Source organism: Tenrec ecaudatus, chromosome 2, assembly GCF_050624435.1.
Source record: "Tenrec ecaudatus isolate mTenEca1 chromosome 2, mTenEca1.hap1, whole genome shotgun sequence".
Classification (NCBI taxonomy): Eukaryota; Metazoa; Chordata; class Mammalia; order Afrosoricida; family Tenrecidae; genus Tenrec; species Tenrec ecaudatus.
This window is the reverse complement of record NC_134531.1, coordinates 159321586-159343236: the sequence shown is the minus strand read 5'-3', so window position 1 is coordinate 159343236 and position 21651 is coordinate 159321586. Positions and strand designations below refer to the sequence as shown.

At 46.6% G+C, this 21651-nt stretch overlaps 1 pseudogene; it reads left to right on the top strand.

The window, feature by feature from the left end:
* The first annotated feature begins 2650 nt into the window (after nucleotides 1–2650).
* Nucleotides 2651–4125, top strand: LOC142439446 (elongation factor 1-alpha 1 pseudogene; annotated as a pseudogene).
* Nucleotides 4126–21651: the final 17526 nt, after the last annotated feature.

Genomic DNA, 21651 nt, shown 5'->3' with positions numbered 1-21651 from the left:
CAGTGCATGACAGCCTTAAAGGGGTGGAAGAATACAAATAAAAGCATATGGAGCCCTAATGAGGGGATTGGTCAGTTTTCCCATCTTGCTAGGCCTAAGGGAGATGATGATGATGATGATGATGATGATTATGATGATGATGATCAGAGCACACGGTGGGGGTGGAGGGGGCACTGAAGAGATGGGAGGGGAATCTCCTAGACCCAGGAGACAGATGATGAGAGCAGCAGTTGAGAAATAGGACTGCTAGGAGACCAGAAGGCCACAGTGGAGTGGTGGTCCTCCGTGCATTTATCAACAGAGCCAAAGAGCTTGGTAACACTTGCTCAAGTAGGTCAGAGGCTGAGTGCTGAGAAGCCAAGAATCATGCTGTGGGCATGGCTGGAAAAGAGGCCACCTGGCCAAAGAACTATCCAACAATTCCTTCACGAACCATTAAGTAACACTGATTCATTCTTTAAGTTGTCTAATCGTCCCCCCCCCCCTGAGCCCTCTCTCCCTTCTTAGCATAAGCTCACTGCCCGCTAGGGGTCCTGGGTGATCTTGTGAGTTGCTCTTGTCAAGTGGAACCCATATGGATATTCCTTAAACGAGCACAATGCTCAAGGTAGACACTTAAAAAAATAATTTTATTAGGGGCTCATACAACCCTTATCACAATTCATACATACATCAATTGTGTAAAACACATTTGTACATCTGTTGCCCTCATTATTCTCAAAAAATCATTTGGTCTCCACTTAAACCCTTGGCATCAGCTTCTCATTTTACCCCCTCCCTCCCTGCTTCCCCCCTCTCTCATGAACACTTGATAATTTATAAATTATTATTTTGTCATATCTTACACTGTCTGACCTCTCTCTTCACCCTCTTTTCTGTTGTCCGTCCCCCATGGAGGAGGTTCCCCCTTTCTGCCCCACTCTCCATCCATGCTCCTGGTATCACCACTCACACCACTGGTCCTGAAGAGATCATCTGCTCTGGATTTCCTGTGTTTCCAGTTCCTATCTGTACCAGTGTACATCCTCTGGTCTAGCCGGATTTGTAAGGTAGAATTGGGATCATGATAGCGGGTGGGGAGGAAGCATTTAGGAACTAGAGGAAAGTTGTAAGTTTCATTGTTGCTACAGTGCACCCTGTCTGGCTCATCTCCCCGGCAGACACTTTTTAAAACTAATTAAGCTCAATTATTGTTTGATTTTAAGTTGACTTCAGGAAATCGTCCATTCTATAGGCTTTCGGTATCTGACAATGTTTCAAAGCTACGCATAAGGGTTCTGGCAGCTCCTTCCTCTCAAGCAGGGAGGTGCGCCTTTCTTCATTGTCTGTTCTTACTCTGGACGCATCCCTGAAGCCTGCTCACTTTGAGTGACCCTGCTGCCTTTTGAAATACCAATGACAAAAGATTCAGGGAATCTTTTAGTTTAAGTTTTAAAGATGATCTCAGAGCAATAGTTTCAAGTGTTAATCTACCCTCCATGGTTTCAGAAAGTCTATAGAGTTCATGAGAATTTGAAATTATGCTCTACATTTCCCCAATTTTGATCAGGATTTAAAAAATGAGACCTTGGATTAAAATATTCAACAGTGGTAGCCAGGCACCATGCAGTTAGTTCTTCTGGTCCCATGGTAAAGGACAGTTGTGTGTGGAAGCAATTAGCCACACACACCATATGCTCCTATTCCTGACTCCCCTTCCTCTGTTCCTGCAGGTGAATCAAGGCCGATTTCTGTGCCTTGGATGGCCATTTGCAATAGGACAAGACTCGGGCACAAAGTAACAAAGTAGGATATAGAACAGAAGCACAATGTAACAAAGGAGGATATAGAACAGAAGCAGGAGGAAATTCTATGAAACATTTAGAGAAAATTAATATCAATTTTATATAAACTAGCCACAATATAGGAACAGACAATATGCTACTAAACTTTTTTCTGAAGCAACAGTAACCCTGATACCTAAAGCAGGCAAAGACATCACCAGAACAGAAAGTTACAGACCAATTCTCTAATGAATGTAGCTGCCAAGATCTTCAATAAAATCCTAGACAACAGAACTCAACAAAGCATCAAAAATAATACATCATGATTAAGTGGAATTCATACCAAGAATGCAAAGATAGCTTGATATTAAAAAACAACCCATGAGATCCACCACATAAAGAAACTAAAGGAGAAGAGCCATATGATCATATCAATTGATACAGAAAAGGCATTTGATAAAATTCAACATCCTTCCCTGATAAAAACACTCAATGTAATAGGCATAGAAGGAAATTGTCTCAACATGATAAAAGCTATAAATGTGAAGCCAATGCCTTGAATCTCACTTAATGGAGAGAAATTGAAAATATTTCCTTTTTGAATGGGAACTACACAAGATTTCCCTTCCTTTATCACTACTTTTATTTAATATAATCATGAAAATTATAGCTAGAGCCGCAAGACATAAAAAAGATATTAAAAGTATCCATACAGAAGAAATAAAAATCTCTATTTGTAGACAACATAACCCTACTTACCCCAATTTCTCAAACTAATTGAAAAACTTGGCAGTGGAACAGGCTATAAGATCAACATACAGAAATCAGTTGAGCTTTTTCGCAACGGGTTTGCCGCCAGAATATAGGTGTCGGTGAAAACCATGGCAAAAGCCTAAGCCAAAATGGGAAAGGAAAAGACCCATAGCGACGTCGTCGTCATTGGACACGTCACACACTGATCACCTGATCTACAAATGTGGTGGGATCGACAAGAGAACCATCGAAAAATTCGAGAAGGAAGCTGCTGAGATGGAGAAGGGCTCCTTCAAGTATGCCTGGGTCTTGGATAAGCTGAAAGCCAAACGGGAACGTGGCATCACCATAGATATTTCCTTGTGGAAATTTGAGACCAGCAAGTACTATGTGACCATCATCGATGCCCCCGGAAACAGAGACTTCATTAGAAACATGATTACAGGAACATCACAGGCTGACTGTGCTGTCCTCATCATTGCTGCTGGTGTGGGTGAATTTGAAGCTGGTAGCTCCAAGAATGGGCAGACCCGTGAGCATGCCCTTCTGGCTTACACACTGGGTGTGAAACAGTTAATTGTTGGTGTTAACAAAATGGATTCCACTGAGCCACCCTACAGCCAGCAGAGATACGAGGAAATTGTTAAGGAAGTCAGTCCCTACAGTAAGAAAATTGTCTATAACCCTGACACAGTAGCATTTGTGCCAATTTCTGGTTGGAATGGTGACAACATGCTGGAACCAAGTGCTAGTATGCCTTGGTTCAAGGGGTGGAAGGTTACCCGCAAGGATGGCAATGCCAGTGGGACCACGCTACTTGAAGCTCTGGATTGCATCCTGCCACCCACCCCCCCAACTGACAAGCCCCTGAGCCTGCCTCTCCAGGACATCTACAAGATTGGTGGTATCGGGACTGTCCCTGTGGGCAGAGTGGAAACTGGGGTTCTGAAACCTGGAATGGTGGTCACCTTTGTTCCAGTCAATGTTACCACTGAAGTGAAGTCTGTTGAAATGCACCATGAAGCTTTGAGTGAAGCTCTGCCTGGGGACAATGTAGGCTTCAATGTCAAGAATGTCTCTGTCAAAGATGTTCGCCTGGCAATGTGGCTGGTGACAGCAAAAATGACCCACCAATGGAAGCAGCTGGCTTCACTGCTCAGGTGATCATCCTGAACCATCCAGGCCAGATCAGTGCTGGACACGCACCTGTGCTGGATGTCACACTGCACACACCGCTTGCAAGTTTGCTGAGCTCAAAGAGAAGATCGATCGCCGTTCTGGCAAGAAGTTGGAAGATGGCCCCAAGTTCTTGAAGTCTGGTGATGCTGCCATTGTCGATATGGTGCCTGGCAAGCCCATGTGTGTGGAAAGCTTCTCTGACTATCCTCCTCTGGGTCGTTTTGCTGTCCGAGACATGAGACAAACAGTTGCTGTGGGTGTCATCAAGGCAGTGGACAAAAAGGCTGCTGGAGCTGGCAAGGTCACCAAGTCTGCCCAGAAGGCTCAGAAGGCTAAATGAATATTACCCCTCACACCTGCCACTCCAGTCTTAATCAGGGGTGGAAGAACGGTCTCAGCACTGTTTGTCTCAATGGCCATTTAAGTTTCATAGTAAAAGACTGGTTGATGATGACAGTGCATCATAAAGCTTTCAGAAGGAAAATAATGCTTTGGACCATTTGTTTCTTTTTTGTGTGGCAGTTTTCAGTTATTAGTTTTTAAAATCAGTACTTTTTAAAAGGAAAACAACTTGACCAAAAATTTGTCACAGGATTTTGAGACCCATTAAAACAAAGTTTAATGAGAAAAAAAAAAAGAAATCAGTTGAATTCTTGTATATAAAAGATAATGATACAGAAAAATATATTAAGAGAACAATACCATTACAATAACTACATGGAAGATAAAATATTTAGGAATAAATCTTAACAGATAATCAAAAGACTTATACAAGTAAAACTATAAAACACTCCTATGAGAAACTGAACGAAACACACAAACGGAACAAAGCTACCATGTTCCTGAATAGGCAGACGAAACAGTGTGAAAATGTCAATATTACCAGAAATACTTACAAAACAGCCACGTACTGGCACAAAGATAAAGATGAAGACTCATGGATTAGAATTGAGAAACCAGAAATACAACCAAATACCAATAGACACTTAATTTTTGATACAGGACTGTGGCTGTTAGGGGTCATCGGGCAGTCCCAATCCACAGCGACCCTCTGCACAACCCAACTGACATCTGCCCGATCCTGCCCTGTGGCCACGATTGTGCCCATGCCAGAGCCCATTGTGGCAGCCACCGAGTCAGTCCATCCCATTGAGGGCCTTCCTCTTGTTACCAGCCCCGCTGCTTTATCAAGGAGGATGTCCTGCTCCAGGGAATGGTCTCTCCTGACAACGTGTCCAAAGTGTGTGAGGTGAAGCCTTGCCGTCCTTGCCTTTAAGGAGCTCTCAGCCATACTTCTTCCCAGACGGATCAGTTTGTCTTTTTAGCAGTCCACGGTATTTTCAATATTCTTCACCAGCACCACGATTCAAATGCATGATTCTTCCTTGGTCTTCGTTATTCATTGTCCAACTTTCATATGTCCAGAGGGAATTGAAAATCCCACGACTTGGGTCAGGCACACCCTAGTTCTCAAAGTAACGCCCTTGCTTTTCCATACTCTAGAGAAGCAGATTTCCCTAATGCAACACATCATTTGATCTCTTGGCTGTTGCTTCCATGAGTATTGATGGTGAATCCAAGCAAGACAAAATCCTTGACCATTTTAATCTTTTTCTCCATTTATCATGATATTACCTATTGGTCCAGTTGTGAGGATGTTGGTCTTCTTTACATTGAGTTGTAATCCTTGACCTTCATCAGCAAGTGCTTCAAGTCCTCCTTGCTTTCAGTAAGCAAGGTTGTGTCAGCTGCAAATCAGGTTGTCAGTAAGGCTTCCTTGGATCCCGATGCACATTTTTTATATAATCCAGCTTTTCTGATGATTTGCTCAGCATATAGATTGAACAAGTCTGGTGAAAGGATACAACACACATACACACCTTTTCTGCGTATCTTAAATCATGCAGGATTCCCTTATTCTGTTCATACAATTGCCTCTTGGTCCTTTACAAGTTCCTCATGAGCACGATGAAGTGTTCTTGAATTCTCATCCATCTTCAGGCTATCCCCACTTTACGCTGGTCCACACAGTCGAATGCCTTTGTGTGGCCAATGAAACACAAGTAAGCATCCTTTTAGTGCTCTCTGCGCCAAGACTCATCTGACTTCAGCAATGATATCCCTTTTTCCATGTCCTCTTTCCAATCCGACCTGAGCTCGTGGGAGCACCCAGTCAATGTACTGCTGCAACTATTGTTGGGTGACTGAGCTAGTTAGTTTATTGTGCCAACCTGGCTGATAAACACATGTGGAGTTAATTGAAGGGTGGAGGGATAAATGGCTCAGTGAGCCTCACCTTTCTAGTTCTCGGGTCTCTTGCTTTGTGATGGTTGCACCAGGGTGTAGCTGCCTTAGTAGTTCCCTGCTTCAGCTGGCAAGGCTCACTTCCTGCAAGACATTCCTGAGGAGGAGTCACATGGACCTACCCCGATGCAGCCCTGGGTGCTGGAGCAGCCGCGTGGAGACCCCTGACAGTGCTGAGATGCTCACACGTTCACTGATTCAACTTTCCTCCTGTAGTCGGCATCATAGTGTGTGTTTTGTGAGATGGAGGAGGACTTTGTGGACTGGTGTTGGACATATGGGTTAATGGGTTAATATTGGATTTGTGGGCTTGGGCAGCACTGGGTTGCGATGTTTTCTTGATGTGCACTTACCCTTTATATAAAACTCTCTTATACATATAAGTTTCTGTGGATTTGTTTCTCTAAATCCCCAGACTAATACAGTGATCTTAAATAAAATTTAAGTAAAATTTTATTTGCATGTGGTATCAGTGATATTGTTCTATAGTTTGAGCATTCTGTTGGGTCATCTTTCTTTGAAATGGGCACAAATAGGGATCTCTTCCAGTCAGTTGGCCAAGGAGCCGCCTTCCAAATTTCCTGACAGAGAGAGTAAGTGCTCCCAGTGCTTCTTCGGTTTGCTGCAACATTTCAGTGGGTGCTCCATGAATCCTCAAGCTTTGTTTTTGGCTAGTGCATTCAGTGCATTTGACCTTCTTCCTTCAGCACCACTAGTTCTTGCTCAAATGCTGCCTCCTGAGATGGTGGCATGGAGACTCATTCTTGTACAGTGGCTCTGTACTCCTTACATCTGCTCTTGGTGCTTCCTGCACCATCGAGTATTTTGCCTATAGAATCTTTCAAGATTGCAACTTGAGGTTTGAATTTTTTTCTTAAGTTGAGTTTCAGATATGCTGTGTGTGTTCCTCCCCTTCAGATTTTAAAATTCTGGGTCCTTGCACGTTTCATTGTAATATTTGGCTTTGTCTTCTCAACTTGTCCTTTGAAAATTTTCTGTTCAGCTCCTTGACTTCATCTTTCCCTCCATTTGCTTTAGCTGCTCTTGAATAGCAGCAAGTCTCTTCTGACATCCACTTTGATCTTTTCTTTCCCATTTTTTTAACGATCTGTGGTCTTGATGTCCTCCCCCAGCTCATCTGGTCTTCTGTCAGGAGTGTTCAATGTGTCAAGTCTGTTCATGAGGTGTTCTCGAAATCCAGGTGGGAGAGACTCAAGATCCCTTTTTGGCTCCTGTGGACTTGCTTTAATTTTCTTCAGTTTTATTGTGAACGTACATCTGAGCAATTGATGATCTGTAGCACATTCGGCTCCTTGTTTAGTTTGGGCTGCTGATATTGAGCTTCTCCATCGTCTCATCCCACAGATGCAGTCCATTTGATTTCTGTGTATTCCATTTTGGGAAGTCCATATGTATAGTCACCTTCAGTGTTGTTGAAAAAAGGTGTTTTCTCCGAACAAGTTATTGGTTTTGCAAAATTCTATCGTGATCTCCAGCTTCATTTCTATCACCAAGTTTACGTTTTCCAACTACTGTTCGTCTTTGTTTCCAACTTTGCATTCCAATCACCAATAATTATCAATGCATTTTGATTACATGTTTGGTGAAATCCAGTTTCTTCATCACTATTTTTTGTGGTTGGTGCATAAATTTGAATAATAGTTTTATTGATTGTATTTCTTTGAAGGCAGATATATATATAATCCTATCACAGATGCCATTTGTGGTGGTTACATAACTTCATGTCAACTTGATAAAGTGAAGGGGTGGAGTCTAACCTGTCAATCAGGACTCCTGACGCCTCCTGGTGGGTGTGGCCTTCTCAGTAGGACTCTGGGAGCTTCCTCTTTTTCTCCTTGGAGGCGGGCCACACACTCTCTCTGCTTCACCTTCATGTTGACAAGCTACATGAAACCACGCTGATGGCAGCCAGAGCCCTGGAGATGCATCCACCGCCTTTGGATCCATTTGCACCCACCGGCCTGTGATCTTCCTGCAGTTGGCATCATTGCATGTGACTGCGTGAGTCCGAAGAATGATCTATTGACTAGTATCAGACTTATGGGATAATATTGGACTTAGGGACATGATCTGGACTGGGTTGGGATGTTTTCTTAACACACACTTACTCTTTGATATAAAGCTCTTTCTTATACACATATGAGAGTCCCTGGATTTGTTTCTCTAGTCTTCCCGAACTAACACACTAACCCAGAGCCGCAACCCAGATAAACTGGAAAGAAAAGATGTATGAGACCTGAGGGCAAACTGAGTCATTTTGAAAGTTGCTTGACCCTCTGCAGAGCGGCAACCCCCGCCCTTTTGAAAGTGCCATTTAAAAACTAGAAGTGTTCCCCTCGTCAACATCCCTTTTCCACTTAAGAGAGGAACTCACTTCGTTTCTTTTGAAGTGACGCTCTGCTTTAATAAGACTGTGGCTTAACTCTTGGCTGCTGCGTGCTGTGTGCGTGCGTGGCTTGAGAAACCACACCGTCTGGAGCTTGCCAGTCCCCCTATGGGCAGCAGCTTGGGCACCAAACTTCACAGTAAGGAAAAACAAAGAGAAGAAACATGGCTGATACACCCAAAGACAAGAGTTTGAGGACGACATGGAGGCCAGGGACGGGGTGGGAGCAGGGAGAGGGTGGTGGAGAAGAGGAGGGAGAGGGACAGGAGAGAGGAAGGATGGGGTGGAAGGGGGGGCATGGGGAAAGAGAACCACACAGATGGAGAGTTTGGCGGCCTGTTGCTGCAGTGGGCTGTGTAACTAGATAAGAGTGTTTCTTTAAAGACAAAAGAAATCCCACCCCAGCAGACACCTTCGCTCTAAAATCTAAAGCGTGGTCTGAGTGGTGAAAAGAGAGAGAAGTGAAACTGAAGTGGACTCGCTGTCTTTGTGACAAACAAACAGGAAAGGACAGAAACACGAAATGCACCACTGGGCCAATCAACTGGGGTGTCTCAGGACTCCCTGACCCTCACCCTCCAAACCTAGCAACCAAACCCTGGGGTGTCTGCTTGTACACAGCAGCCTCAGTGTCCACCCCCCACCCCCCCACCCCCGCTTCTGCTGCCCCTTTTTCTATTGTTGTCACTGAATCACACAGCTTTTGCCCATTCAGCTTCTTATAGGCATACAACTTATGGGCCGCAATTACAATAACAGACTGCACTGCCCTACCTTTTATCAATGACCTCGTCCCATCACCCCCCGCTCCCTTCTGCCCCTGGTCACCCCTAATCAATGTTAGTGTGCGCTTTTGCCTCTTTGGGGTCTTGTTTTAGAAAGGAGGTCACCAATACCTACCCTTTTGTGATGGATTCACTTCACCCAGCACGACGTCCTTAAGCTAGTTCCGAGGAGTTTTCGGCGTATGACTTTTCAGAAGAAGATTGCCAGGCCTTTCTTCCGAGGCACCTCTAGCAGTCAACACATCAACTGCTTACACCACCCAGGGGTTCCAGCGGGGACTGTCTGTTCCTGTTTTATAGATTCTCCCCAAAGGAGGGGGCTTTTATAGAGGGCTCCCTTTGGGCCCTTAATTTCACTCAGAGTCAAGTCCAAAGTCCTGCCAATGGCCCTTGGGTGGTCCACTCTCTGGCTCCATCCCTGCTCTCCACCACGCTGGCCTCTTCCCTGTTCCTCAGCTGAGCCACCCACATTTCCAGATTTGTTCTGGCTGAACCTTCTGCCTGGCCAGACACGAGCCTAGTTAATAGCTAACCTGTTCCATGCCTTTGCTCAGATCTCACCAGGCCTGTGAAGTCCATCAGATGCTGATATCTGCCTCCAGCCTGCTCCCCGACTTCCTGCTTCCCGAGCTCTACCTTAAAAAAATGCTTTTTTCTCACATACTATCTGCCACTCTCCAACAAACAGCAGAATTTGCCTTTTGTCTCCTGCACAGGGTCAACACCTGAAGGATGAGGATATTTTTCTGCTTGTTCACTACTTGTCCTTAGGAGAGTGCCTTGCACAAAGTAGATGCTCAGTAAATATTTGCTGGCTTAGTGAATGAGAAAAATGAAGCAAGTGACCTACCTGAGGCAGGTGTAGCAGACATGAGAGTGGAGCCCAGGCCCGCTGGCTCCCGCAAAAAGTGCTTCCCCAGTCCCCAGTGGGTGGCCGAGGTCTTCAGGGGCCTGAGGAACCCACACACAGAGGGGCTGGACTGGGCTTTGTGGGGTGGTGGGTACTATCTGCCGGCCATCTGTGACGGTTCCTCTGATCCAGGAGGAAAAGGGGGACAGGGGAGGGCCAGAGAGACCCTCTGCCCGCCTGGCTCACCCGGGGTGAACCTACAGGAGCTCACTCTCCTGAGGCCTGGAATACCTCGGACAAGGAGGGCAGGCCTTTCAGGTCTAGCTCAAGTGGGGACCACAGACGAGACCCCCTCTGGCTCTGGTGGACGGCACAGGCAAAGGAAGGACCATGGTTACATCAGCAGGAGAAAGCTCTAGTCTCAACTATGTACCATTTATTGCACACGTTGTCAGCGGTCTGTGTATTAATTAATTCAATTGTCCCAACCACTTGGCGAGAGAGGCTTTCTTCTGACAAATATTTCGGAAGAGGAAACTGAAGCACAGAGTCACACATCTAGTAGGTGGCAGAGCTGGAATTTTTTTCTCTATCAAAATGGGAATATTTGGTCAACTTTTCAATGAGGATTAAAACACACACGATGTGCATATGGTATCCAGGAGTCCGCTGTACCCACAGGTGTAGAAGGGACAAGATTGGGAGCATGACATCTTCTAGCAACTAGTATGGTTCTGTACTGGGGTGGGGGGGTGGGGTGCAGAGGGATTTGATTGTACACAGTTCCCTGCACAGTACTATCTCCTGTCTGTCAGTGTGTCCTTCTATCTGTGTTAGTCCGGGTAGTCTAGAGAAACAAATTCATGAACAACACATTCATATGTGTATGAGGCAGAGTTTTAGATACAAGAGCAGTTGAATATTGAGAAAACATCCTAGCCCAGTCCAGATCAAGTCCATAAGTCTGATACCAATCTATAAAGTCCTCTTCAGACTCACAAAACACAGGCAATGACACCGAATGCAGGATGATCGCAGGCCAGTCTTTGGATCCAGTGGCATTGTAAGCACCTCAGTGCTGGCAGGGCTCTCTACGTGGCTTCTCCGGCTTTAGAGGTCTGGTCGCACCAGGGTAGGTCCATGTGGTTTTTCCAGTTCAGGGCACTAGTGTAGTTCCATGTGTCTTGTCAGCTGCAATGTCTCCCAGAGAGGTGTCTCCCACCTCCAAGGAGGAAATACGGGATTTCCCAGAATTCTCGAGGCTATGCCCACACAGAGGCCTCATTGATTATATCTTGAGTGACAGGTCAGACTCCACCCGTTCACTCAGAATCCTCTCACACCACACCAGGTGATGTAACTACCACACTATCCATCTAGCTAATCTTTTGCTTTGTTGTTGAAGCTATTCAAAAATAAGTATTTCAGGTCTCCACCCCTAAAAGGAATAATATTCTCCTAGTGAGCTGAAAATACACGAGCGCACCTAAGAAAAGCAGTAAATTCCAGTATGACATAGCACACAGTTCAGGCTACAATTTCCTCAACTGTTAAAAAGTTTTAAAGCTTTTTAATGTGTTTTTTTTCAGATTAGAATCTTGTCAAGATTTCCAAAATACATTTGGCTACAATGTTTCTTTGTTCTCTTTAAATGTAGGACCCCCCCCACACACACACCTCTTGCGCATTGACTTTTTGAAAGGGGTGGACATCGTTCTGTAGACTGTCCCACAAAACAACTATGAGATATCACCTAACACCCTCAAAGATAGCCCAATTCAAAATATCAGAAAGCAACAAGTGTTGGAGGAGCTGTGGTGAGATAGGAACTCTCATCCACTGCTGGTGGACCTGTAAGTATGTACAACCACTATGGAAATCAATTTGGAGATTTCTCAAACAGATGGAAATTGAGTTACCATACGACCCAGCAATCCCTCTAGTGGGCATATACGCAGAAGAGGCAAGAAACAAACCACAGCCAGACATCTGTGCTCCACTGTTCATTGCGGCTCAGTTCACCATTGCAAGGAGTTGGAAACAACCCAAATTCCCATCGACAGACGAAAGGATTAAAAACTGTGGTGCATACACACAATGGAGTACGATGCATCGCTGTACTCCACGTGATGAACACATGAAGCATGTTGACGCATGGGAAGAACTGGAGGAAATTATGCACAGTGATGTGAGCCAAGCACTAAAGGACAAGTATAGCATGAGTCCGCTGAGGTAAGTTTAGATACATATAAAAGAGAGAACAGAAAGGTAAGTGCAAAAGGGGCACAGGGAAAAAGCTACTGTATACAAACACTCCAGGGGTGAGGTCCAGGTAGCATGGCAGGGGCCAGACCAAATCCAGGGGTACATATGGTAGTCAACTAAAACGGGGGTGGAGGGAGGAAAGGGGTAAGGGAAAAAAAGATACGTAATGGGGGAATAGGGCACTGACCCACCCAAGGGGAGGGTATTGTTTGTGTCTCCAAAGGAAAAGAGGGACCAGATGGACAACTGCCCCTCCCCCCAGAAGAATTTACTTGAGAGGACAGCACTGATGTTGCAGCTAGGGGAGAGGGTCATGTCTGATGAGAGCAAGTGGGAGCAAATGAAGGAGGAGGAAGAGAGAGTGGAGCACATCCTGGCCCATCAGGCCTGGAGGACAATATCCCCACTTTGAACAGCCAATGGACAGACTGGACAATATGCCTGATCCCACTATGAGACACACTATCTCTTGATGGCCCAGGGCCTTAAGGGGGACAACACTGGAGACTCAGGGCCAGGACTGGCCCAGACTGACCCTGTGACACTGAGGCAAACCACTAAAAGCGTGCGACACAGCAACCATGGGAGTAGAGCAGGGAGCCCCCGAGGGAGTACAAAGGCCAGACTCTGGGGCCAAAGCATGGTAACTCACTGGACCTGACTGAAGGACATGCCTAGAGATCAAAAATGAGACCTTGATCTATTTACAGGTTTTTCTTTCTTTAAAATGTATAAATTACCAAGGGCATATGAGGGAGGGGGGAATGGGGAGGGAGGGGGGGAAAAAAAAGAGGACCTGATGCAAGGGGCTTAAGTGGAGAGCAAATGCCTTGAGAATGATTGGGGCAGGGAATGTATGGATGTGCTTTATACAATTGATGTATGTATATGTATGGATTGTGGTAAGAGTTGTTTGAGTCCCTAATAAAATGTAAAAGAAGAAAAGAGAAAAAAATGATTAGGGCAAAGACTGTACAGATGTGCTTTATACAATTGATGTATGTATATGCATGAACTGTGAAAAGAATTGTATGAGCCCCAATAAATTGTTAAAATTAAAAAAAAATTTTTTTTCTTTTAATTACTTAATTCTTCTATGGGTAATTGGTTTCCCTTTTTATTGTCATAGCTGTGTTCTCACTCATTGTCTATCTTGCAATGACTTGATTTTTGGTGCACATTACTATCTCTACAGATCTATCTAGATAAGATAGACTGGATGAATAGTCTGGAGGAGAAAACAACAGGACCAGTGGTTCCGGGGGGACAGGGGAGAGGGGGAGGAGGAGGCAAGGAGGTGGTGCTGACCAACCCAGGGACAGGGGAGCAATAAGTGATCCAAAATCAGTAGCAAGGAGGATGTGAGTGGCCTGGCAGGGATTCAGAAAGGGCAAGGTAACCTAGAGAAATTACTGAAACCCAAATGAAGGCTGAGCATGATAGTAGGACAAGAGGAAAGTAAAAGGAAATAGAGAAAGAAGTAGGTGACAAAGGGTATTTCTAGAGGTCCAAAGACTGGAATGTACATATGTAAATATATTTATATGCGTGTAGGGAAACAGATCTATGTGCATCTATTTATAGGTTTAGTACTAAGGCAGCAGATGGACATTGGGCCTCCACTCAAGCACTTACTCAATGCAAGAACACGTTGTTCTATTAAATTGGCATTCCAGGATGCACACCTTCCCCACACGATTGCTGAAGAAAAATGTGTGCATAAGCAAATGTGGTGAAGAAAGCTGACAGTGCCTGACTATCAAAAGATATAGCATCTGGGGTCTTAAAGGCTTGAAGATAAACAAGAGGCCATCTAGCTGAGAAGCATCAAAGCCCACATGGAAGAAGCACACCAGCTTGGCTGACCACGAGGTGTAGAAGGGACCAGTTATCAGACATCAAAGAACTAAAAATCATATTAGTGGGTGCCTACCTTCTTGACATGACCACTGAAGACAAACGTGCGCATAAGCAAATGTGGTGAAGAAAGCTGATGGTTCCCGGCTATCAAAAGATATAGCGTCTGGGGTCTTAAAGGCTTGAAGATAAACAAGTGCCCTCTAGCTGAGAAGCATCAAAACCCACATGGAAGAAGCACACCAGCCTGTCTGACCACAAGGTGCAGAGGGAACCAGTTATCAGACATCAAAGAACTAAAAGTTATATCAATGGGTGCCCACCTTCCTGATAAGATCAATGAAGACAAACATGTGCATACGCAAATGTGGTGAAGAAAACTGATGATGTCCAGCTATCAAAAGATATAGCATCTGGGGTCTTTAAGGCTCACAGATAAACAAGTGGCCATCTAGCTCAGGAGCAACAAAGCCCACATGGAAGAACACACCAGCCTGTGTGACCATGAGCTATCAAAGGGATCAGGTATCAAGGATCAGGGAACAAAAAAACATATCATTGAAAATGTGGGTGAGTACAGAGTGGGGACTCAGAGCCCAATGGTAGCCAACCGGACACCCCTTACTGAAGGGTTGTGGGGAGGAGATGAACCAGGCAGGGTGCAGGGTAGCAATGATGAAACATATAACTTTCCTCTAGTTCTTAAATACTTCCTCCCCCCAACTATCACGATCCCAATTCTACCTTACAAATCTGGCTAGACCAGAGGATGTACATAGGTACAGATAGAAACTGGAAACACAGGGAATCCAGGACAGATGACTCCTCCAGGACCAGTGGTGAGAGTGGTGATGCCTGGAGGGTGGAGAGAATGTGTGGTAGAAATGGGGAACTGATTACAAGAATCTACGTATGGCCTCCTCCCTGGGGGAGGGACAGCAGAGAAGAAGGTGGGGGGGGGGGAGATGTCGGACAGCGTAACATATGACAAAATAATAATAATATATGGATGATGAAGGGTTCATGAGGTGGGGGGCGTGGGGAGGGAGGGGAAAATGAGCAGCAGATATTAAGGGATCAAGTAGAAGGCAAATGTTTTTAGAATGATGATGGCAACAAACGTACATATGTGCTTGACACAATAGATGGATGTATGGATTGTGATAAGAGCTGTACGAGCCCCCCAATAAAATGATTTAAAAAATAATAATAATGACAAAATTTAAAAATAGTGAACCTGGAAAAAAAAGACTTGCATATTCAGTAGTTAACATGTGTCACAGGTGGGTGGTATCAATGACAAGGTCCCTGAGCTCACACGGGAGGAAGCCTGAGAAGGGGGCTGGGTGGCCCAGCAGGGAGAGATAGCAGCAGGCTGTCTGCTTCAGTAGGGAGATACAATCGACCGTGTGCTCACCTTAAGGCAGCACAGCTGTGAGGGCCGATCTGTGGGAGCGATGTTTAAAGCAGGATGATGTGCTTGGACTTTATCTCTAACTTACCCACCTGGAGGCTTCCTCCCTTGGAATACTAGCTTTCCAGATTCCCTCTGCTGTAGGTTAGGGAATTTCATCCTCATCCTGTTTCGCTCAGTGCTAGTTTCCCACTGCTTGTCTGATCCTTCCTCGGGGTGTTCTTGAACAGGCTCTTCTGCCCTCTGTATTTGTGGTGCTCGGTGCCTTCCAGTCGGGTCTGACTCAGAGACCCGACGGACAACAGAATGGAGCACGGCCCGGGCTCCTCCCAGGGGCTAGGATTGAGCCCGTTGCTGCAGCCGCTGCCTCGATCCATCAAGTTGAGGACTCTCGTCCATTTTGGGTTTTTTGCTGCCCTTCCACTTTACCAAGCGTGATGTCCTTTTCCAGGGACGGGTCTTTCCTGACAACCTGGCCACAGTACATCAGACAAAGTCTCAGCATCTTTGCTTCTATGCAACCTTCTGGCCGCCCTGCTTCGGAGACAGATCTGCTTCTTCTTCTGGCAGTCAGTGGACTCTATCAATGTTCACGATGGGGACCGCGATACAAATGCACGCATTCTTCGCCAGCCTCTTTATTCCATGTCCGACTTGCAAATGCCTATGAGGCCATGGCACATACCACGACTTGGGTCAGGTGCAACACCGAAAGCAACACCCGTGCTCTTCAACACTTTAGGGATTCAAATGAGTCATTTTTCAGCAGGGCTCAGGCCTGTTGCTGACCGAGTCCCCCTGCAGCCCATCATCGGAAGGCACATGGCAGCAGGGCTCCCATGCTGGGCGGGTGCAGCTGGATCACCCAAGGTGGTGCCAGGCACAGGGCACCATCCTAAAGAACCTTCCCCTCTCTGCAAGGGCCTCGGGGTGATTCTTGAGCCCGTGAAGACCCTGTTTCCCACCACTTTGTGTCGCAGGTTTTTGGCATCTGTCAGTGGTGCCCATCCACAGCTTTAGGACCGTGGGGGGTACCAAGAGGTGATTTTCTAATGCCATCTCTTCTGTGGCGTGGATGAATGTGCATTCTTCTGCAGCTTTTCGGCATCAACTGGGATGGAACTACAGTTCCGCAGGGCGAATCACTCTCTCTGAGGGGGAAATTGTTTTCTATTTGACCGGTGGAGTCATGGCCTTCCGTGTCTCCTGGACAGTCTTGCCGCCATCCTGGGGCACTTCTTTGCATTCAGGAATGAATCTGTCCCAGGCTCCCCTTGCGCTCTTCTTGCTAGTCCTGGAATCAGCCTTTGGGGGCTGGGAAAGGTATTGAGGATGCCCGCCTCCAGGTTCTTGCTAGCCAGCTCTGCCACCACCTTGCTGTGACCTTGGGCCAGTTCCTTCCTCTCCTCTGAGCCACTCTCCATATGAGCAACGGGAGAGCACGTTTCCCCTCCTGTCCTCCTGTCCTCCTGGGGGTATAGCATGACACCAACTACTTTCTGTCACCCTGCCCCTCTTCCCATGCAGGGAAGGGCGGTAGGTCAGGACTTGCCCAACGGGACTGTACAAGTCTGTGCGACAACTGGGTCTTTCAGACTTATGAGAAGAGATCGCAGGGAGCCCACCTGTGGGTCCTGGGAAACGCAGGCTTGGGACCTATCCCCTGGCTGGGATCTAGCTCCAGTGGGGGTGGGGGTGGGGGGGATGGCACAGGTCAGATAAAGAAAGGACAGGCTTGGGGTCAGCCTCAGCTTTGGCTTGAAGTTGTTCTGCAGGGGAAGGCATGGCTGCCCTTTTGTCTTTCAAGGTCAGCCTCCAGGCTGGGGGCCAGGGTGCATTTCCCCCTTTACTTTGAATTCAGTATTAGGAATTGAAATGATGCCATCAGGCTTGAAGGATCTACTTCTACAAGACTTATGGAAAATACCACTTCTAAAAATTTTCAGCTGATTCTTTTGGCATTTGCTTTCATATCTTGGAATAGTGTCAGGGGGTTGTCACTTCCTGATTTTATTTTAGCCTCAGGCACGATTGGTTGGCTTTTCACAATGGAAGGTAAACTTTAGGGTTCTCCCTCTGCCTCATCCTGCCCCCTTCCTTGTCCCTTCATCAGATACCTGCACTGGATCTTATTCTGACAGCATAAAGAGCCCTGGTAGCGTCGTGGTTATGCGCGGGGTGCCAGCTACAGGGTCAGCAGTTCGTACATAACCACCAGCTGATCCCCGCCAGGCAAAAGAAGAGGCTTTCTCCTCCTGCAAGGAGCCTACAGGGGCAGTTCCACCCAGTCCTCTAGGGTCGCTGTGAGCTGGGACGGATGGCCTCCATGGCAGTGTTTGGTTTGGGGTTTGATGATGATAATGAAAATCCTATTCACTGCTGAGCGTATTGTCTACGATGGCAGCGTTTCTTTTTCTGTGTAAGTTTTGTTTTACGGAGAGTGAGTAGCTGTCTTGGTTTCTCATCTATGCCGCTTTCCATGAAACTATCCGAGTTCAGCCTCGCACTCCGTGAATGATCTCTATCCCCTCCCTTTGTACACTCAGCCACGTTGGGCAGTCCGCCACAGTTACCTTCCTGAAGAAATAAACGGCCCTCAGAGCCGTGGGTCACTCCAATCTCCACCCAAGTATCCCCCGGGGGACCCCACTCCCTCTCCTGACTTTAGCTTCCCCAGGCCCAAGTCTTCCTTGTTTTTTGTTTTTTTTTCCTTAGTAAATTCTTTCACTTTGATGGGAAATACCTTTCTGAATCTTTCTGAGAAAAGATGTGAGGAAGTAAGTCTTTCAGACATGCTGAATATCTGGAAATATTCTGACACCCTCACTAGTGGGTAGTTCGTTCCGCGTGAATTATTTCCCTTAGAATTGTTGAGGTATTGCTTTCTGGTTTTTTGGAGGGAGTGGGGTGCTACTGTTAAGAAGTTCAAAGCCATTCTGACTGCTGATCTGTTGTGTACGTCGGGTGGGATCCTGTCTGCCCTTTTCTGTTTCCCGGCTCTACAGCGAGGTACCGCAGAACGCAAGGATGTTCATGTGCTGCCTTAGGTATCCGCTGGGTTCTTCCACCTTGGACAACAATGTCCTTGGGTTCTGAATATTTTATTTAAAAATCCAGCTTTTGTTATTGAACATGCTGCAAAAGGGGTTTCATAAAACAGACCAAGCCCCTGCCATCACCAGCCGCTTCTTTCTTCCCCTCCCTCAGCTGGGGTGGCAGGGGCACAGGGGGCAGGTCCTGGTCGGTGTGGCATCAGCAGCCCCTCCACTGCCGTGAGGTGCCCAATGCTGACATTGCCCAGGGCCCTGGCAAACAAACCAGGCCAGGAGGGTCCAACGTGGGGTCTGGTCACGTTGTCCTAGTGTAGGATGAGGCCCAGCCGACAGAGGTGAGCTGGGAGGGGGAGGCCGCGGTGCCGGCTGCCAGCTGCTGAAGCGTGGTGCCTGCCCATCGCCAGATGAGCGGGGGCCTCACCCCAACTCGACCTGAACTTCCTCAGGAAAACCGAGCGCCTTCATGGCAGCTGAGGACACAGCAGGTCCTGAATGCTTAAGAAGATGATTTCACTGGTGCTTTCATCCCTGTTTCCTTTTCCCGTTTTGGGAACTCTGACGGTTGTCTGTCAGTCCACTGGGGTAGTGTTTGATTCTCCTACCTTTTCTCTCTGGTTTTTATCTTTTGGCCTCGGGGCTGTGCTTTCGGGGCAATGTAAAAGGTGTTGATATTCCAGCTACTGATTGCTTCATTTCGCCCTTGCATGCTTAGCCCCCGAGGTCTCTTGATTTGCTTTTCTTGTATTATTTCCATCGTCACAGCATCCGGTGCAATATCACTCTCTGTCGAAGACGAATGAGGGTAGCTAGTGGCCTCCCTGCTGCACCCCTATCCCTGCCCCTGCCCCTTAAAGAACAGAAATGCATTTTCTCGAAGTCCCAGAGGCTAGAAGTTCAATCAGGGTGTGGGTGTCTGTTTCTCCCTGCTCGGTCACCCAGGCACGACTTGGGCCCTTGACTTGTCAAGGATCCTCACACCAGCCATAGCGATATTTCTTTCTTTTTAAAAATCATTTTATTAGGGGTTGATACAACTCTTATCATAATGCATACATCCATCAGTTGTGTAAAACACATTTGTACATTCATTGCCCTCATCATTCTCAAAACATTTGCTCTCCACTTCAGCCCCTGGCATCAGCTCATTTTTCTCCCTCCCTCCCCTCTCCCCCCTCTCTCATGAACCCTTGATAATTTATAATTATTTTGTTATATCTTACACTGGCCAGTGTCTCCCTTCACCCACTTTTCTGTTGTCTGTCCCTCAGGGAGGAGGTTATATGTAGATCCTTATAATCGGTTCCCCCTTTCCACCCCATGGCGATATTTCTAGGTCTGTTTTGTTCATTCTCTCATGTTGGAGGCTTCCTTCAGAAGTCCCATGATCCTTGGCGGTCTACGAAATGCCTAGGAACACTCCCACATGGGGGCTTCCCTGTCGGGGCTGTTCCATCAGGGAACGGCCAAGGACAGGGTCTCTAGGTCTTTCCTCTTGGGGTACCGTGCTCCCCAGAGGAAGGTCTGTCAGTCTGGCACCTGGAGGATGGAAGCCTGACTTCTGGAATCCTGGAAACTGGATTGGGGAGAGGACTGGATCTTTCAGCTTCCGTAGGTCAACAAGGCCTGATTTAGGACCCAAATCCTCATGGTATCTGGGAATAAACCCCCAATCTTATCTCTGTGCGGGGAGGGCACCTGCCATGCTTTGAAGAGTGGAGGGAGAGGACATGGTAGCCAACTGCTTCATAAACAGCCTGCCGCCAATGCTTCTCTGGCCGCCGATCCCAGCTCCCACCCAGGTATCGGACGCAGCACTTGCGGAGTCTCCTTTGCCACATGAATAGGTGGGTTCTCAACATTCCTAGCCACAGGTTTGCCATTGGGTTGGGTCTGCTAAAGGCGTTAACCACAAGTCCATCTGTTCTCAAGCTCCCAACATTTCATGATAGCTTCCTCTTTTTCTGATTCACCTATTAAAAACAACAACAAAACAAAAAATCACCTCTATTGCCATTTTAGTGGGGTTTGGAAAGGAAGCAAAAGGCTTCCTGTGTGTCATTGTTACCGAGATTTTTTTTCTTCTGTGTGTGTGACATGGAGATGGCATTCCCATGACATCACATTCACGTGGTAAAACTATCATACAAGTCTTTTTGATATGTTTGCAAAACTGTGTGACCATCAACGTTATCTGTTCCCAGGACGCTTTCCTCGCCCTAAAAGAAGCCCGATACCCATGAGCAGCGGTGTGAGTCCGGGTTGACCAGAGAAACAAATCCAGGGACACTCATCTGGGTTTAAGAAAGAGCTTTAAACTGACACCAAGGGCTCAAGTGCAAAGCAAATATTTTAAGAAAGATGATGGCAACAAAGGTACAAATGTGCTTGATCCAATGGATGGATGGATGGATCGCTTGTGATAAGAGTTGTGTACGCCCCAATAAAATGATTTAAAACAAAAAGAAAGAGCTTTATATCAAAGAGTAATTGTAAATTAAGAAAACATCCCAGCCCAGTCCAGATCAAGTCCGTAAGTCCGACTTTAGCCTGTATGTCCAATACCAGTCTATAAAGTCCTCTTCAGACTCACGCAACACATGCAATGGTGTCGAGTGCAGGAAGGTCTCAAGATAGTGGGTGGAAAGGCTTGTGGATCTGGTGGTGGTGGAAGCCTCGCTGCTCTGTCCCCACAACACTCTACATTTCAGCTAGGCTTTTGCACCCACTGCACTGGCCACACAGAACTCACAGACAGTGCTCGGCCTTAGGGGACTTATGATGAAGTTTACAGGTTACACTTTTTGGGGGAAATGCTCAGAATACAGCAGCTCAGTCAGGACATGTTAACAAGGTTATTTTGGGGTTACTAATAAGTGTCCGAAGGTCATGCCACTCGGCTGTAAGCCTCAACTAGAAGGCCCTCCTATCCAGCTCCGTGAGAGAAGGAGCCCCATCCCCTGCACTCACTCCACAGACCCGCCAGCTTCCTGCAGCTCACAGCTTAGCTCACAGCTCTACCTG